Source organism: Charadrius vociferus, unplaced genomic scaffold (genome assembly GCF_000708025.1).
Source record: "Charadrius vociferus isolate BGI_N301 unplaced genomic scaffold, ASM70802v2 scaffold12, whole genome shotgun sequence".
In the NCBI taxonomy this organism is placed as follows: Eukaryota; Metazoa; Chordata; class Aves; order Charadriiformes; family Charadriidae; genus Charadrius; species Charadrius vociferus.
Genome location: NW_009647422.1, coordinates 327561 through 331233, shown reverse-complemented (window position 1 = coordinate 331233; position 3673 = coordinate 327561). Strand labels below are relative to the sequence as shown.

The window sequence follows — 3673 nt, the reverse complement described above, 5'->3', positions numbered from 1 at the left end:
AGGAAAAGAATGAAAAAATATTTCTAAATATCTCCAGTGCTTATTTGCATTTGAGAGATCGAACACAATCTTATCAATTATTAAAAGCCCCAAATTCTATGATTTTCTAAGAGGTTTTCTGTTGAATTACTCCCTCTTTGACTATGTACCAGGAAAAATAAGATCTTTAGTAGAAGCGGATAATACTTCAAAGTGTCATACTTTCAGCCTGGCACAAGTACAAAATAATGAGGTTTGGGTGGTCAACTTGTAAAAACAGTGTGGAGTTTATCAGCTTTGGTGATAGTAGCAGATTTCCATCCCTGGAGAGTGTATGCTCACAAGGCTGGAGTTGGTATAATTTTTCCATCAGCTTCAGTGGCAGCGAATCAAGCCCTATGTTTTCTCACAAAATACAAGCCAGTTACTGCCACATGTGGTGGATAGGGCAGTTCTGAGTGATAAAGAGTTTGAAGAATTAGGTCAGTCTCAAACAACACTCTTATGGATTCATAATGAGGGCATATGATAGGCAGTTGATAATCGTTCTTTCAAATTAAAGGATGCAGCATCAGATCACACCATGTAATTTAATAACCGTATAAAATCCTGATCCTATTAGCTAAAAATCCCTCAGCTTTTCCAGATCCACCAAAATACAATATTAGTTCAAAAATGCTCATTAATTCATCGCAGGAGCTGGAAAAAAAGGAATCCTTTACATTTCCCTCTCCTCCCTCTTTCTTCCACTCCTACCCCAGGTTGTTTATTTTGCCAGATGGGGATCTCATTGTATGAATACTGTGAACATAGAACAGTAGAACATAGATGTTCACTAGAACATTTCCAAAAGGTTTAAAGACTGGGGTTTGAAAAGTTTTATGATACAATCAGCATACTAAAGATGGAAATCAAGATCACACTGAGCGCTATTTGATTTTATTGTCTTTGATACCTAGTGGCTGTCCACTCAGTAAGACCATGTAAACATGAAGACACGTAGTAATAGGTTTATAGTTTACTAATGTGTGGCATTCCGTATGAAAGTAAAAGATATGTAAAGATCCATGGTAATAAGACATTTGCTTACAAGAGGTGTTAGACACAATCAAAGTGGCTAATGAGATCTTCTGAGTACCACCTGCTAGCCTTGCTCACTTAAATTAAATGAGCTTGATAGGAATAGGGAAAGCTCTCATTTCTTATTATTACTTCAACATCAGTCATTTTCCAAACACTGGGGTGGCAATAGATACTGTGAACCAACCTAGAGAAATGCAAGGAAATCCTCATACTGCAGAACAAAAAAAAAAAAAAAAGAAAAAAGTGAAGACAGAGAATAAATATTTCCTAGCACTGTGTTTCAAATTCAGTTATACCAGGTGGACTCTTTTTTTTTTTTTTTTTTTTTTGTGGTAATACCATCCAGAGCTAAATAAAAGCCCCATTTAAAAAGACATTATAAGTTCGTTGTGCTAGAAAGCACTGATGTGCTGACATTGGAAGACAGGGATAGACGAGTAGCGAATTAAGTAATTTGCCTGAGTTACTAAAATAGGTGAGTGATGGAGATTGGAAAAAAATAATAATCAATGCGAATGTTGTCTGATCCTGTCTGGAAAAGCATATTTGAAACAAGCAATTTATAAGAGCAAAGAAAAGAATGAAAAAAAAAAAAGAAAAAGATATTAAATGTGATAAAGGCCAGTGTGCACAATCCCTTACATTTGTAAACCATAATACAGCCAGCAACTCCTGCTGGGTAAAATCTGCCCACGGAAATCAACGTGACTTGAGTGTGAAACTGCACAGCGGGGTTCTCCTCTGGCACTGACGGTATGTCTCCTTTGCCATGCGATGTAGGGATGCCCAAGCTAGCTTTGAAAGAGGTAGCTCAGACACTTCAAGCAGCAAGGTGCAGCTTCAAGTGGGCAAATTTTCCTAGTTCTTAGCACGTTAGAAATCAGCAATAACAACAGACAGTTTTAAAGAATAAGATTCCATGTGGGCCAGACTGAAAAGTGGTGGTCTTGCTAACGGATGGTCTTGAAAACAAGACACCTTGCAGAAAGCACAAACTCTGCCTTCCCTTCCCATGTCTGCATTGCAAACTGCAGACTGAAATTCATGTTTGGTAAACGTTGTGAGACTTTTTATAAGGGCATGTAGTGATAGGACGAGGGGGAATGGCTTCAAACTAGAAGAGGGGAGATTCAGATTATATATTAGGAAGACATTTTTCACTGTGAGGGTGGTGAGGCACTGGCACAGGCTGCCCAGAGAAGCTGTGGCTGCCCCATCCCTGAAGGTGTTCAAGGCCAGGTTGGATGCGGCTTGGAGCAACCTGGTCTGGTGGGAGGTGTCCCTGCCCATGGTAGGGGGGTTGGAACTCAATGATCTCTAAGGTCCCTTCCCACCTAAACCATTCTATGATTCGTCTCAGTTAACATAAGCAGTACAAAGCTTGGCATCCGATCTCGAGTAACCACTTATGCCCTTTTCATAGGCTGGGCATAAGAGTGTTTCAGCTTATTCAGCTAGTCACCTCCTCTCCAATGGGATGGATGATCCTTTGGGTGCCTCTATCCCTTGTCGCTGACTTTCAAGAAAACACGAAGTAGTCATTCGACTATAGGATTATTCAGCTAAGCAAAGTTTTCTCTGTAGTTCATGGAGAGAGACTTTCTGGATAGGGATAGTCCCATTTGAAGATGGCAGTGGTGGTGAATTACACCGTAAGTGTATTTCCACTAAGAACTAAGGCTAAGAAGTAACTTAAACAGTTACTTCTTAGCAGCAGCAGCCTAAACAGCTGCCTATTCAATGGTTGAATCTTGTGTTCCCCATAAGGTCTATGTGGCCTTTTGGAGCACACGTGAACCAACTCTGTCCTCTGGGCAGAGGGCTGACCAGTGGCTATGCAGCCTCCCTTAGCCACTTTCTGATCCTGAGCGAATGAATCCAGCTGAGGGCTGGGACATGAGAACGGTGCCAGCATAGCTGTGCAGCTCCTGAGCAATTCAAACCACCGGCAAACCACAGTGGCTGCCTATGAAAAGCCACACGATCAGTCCCTACGTCTCCGTTTCAAGCTTCTTCTTGTAAACATGAGATAAAACTTGCGTTTAGACTGCAAGTTCCCTGTAGCAGGATCCACCTTGTACTGTTCTTGTGAAAGGCACTTAAAAAAAAAAAAAAAGTCCTGATTTCAGCTGAATCCACAATACTGATTTTATATGAATTTCATATGAAGCCCGTGGAACCTAAGTCTAAATTTGATATTGTTGAAACTCAGGGAGGTGCCTCAGATACCTAAGGATGGATTGACTTGGCAGACACTGAAAAAGAACCGCTTTTTCAGAGAAACGCCAAATTTCATAGCAAGGAGGAAACCATGGGTATTTACCATTGCAGAATCTTCTGATGCAATTTTAAAATTATACCTAGGACTAAAACCATTCTAGTCATCTTCCCTTCGTAGAGGTTCATGTAAGCCTTGTTCCTGTCCTTCGCTTCAAATTAAGCCTCTTGGAGCAAAACACTTTCTCTCTAACCTGCTACTCCTGGCAGCTGAAAAGCTCCCTTCTTACCTCAATTGTCTGGAGAAGTACCAAGAGGAAAAAAAAAAAAAAAAACAAAACCAAAAACAAACCACCCCAAAGCAAGCCATGCTGGCAGAATAACAGTGATAAAG

The 3673-nt window shown here is 40.6% G+C and overlaps 1 protein-coding gene across 1 annotated transcript in view; it reads right to left on the bottom strand.

The window, feature by feature from the left end:
* The window catches only part of ADCYAP1R1 (adenylate cyclase activating polypeptide 1 (pituitary) receptor type I), a 117438-nt gene that overhangs the window by 60712 nt on the left and 53053 nt on the right, over positions 1-3673 (bottom strand). The window lies entirely within an intron of this gene.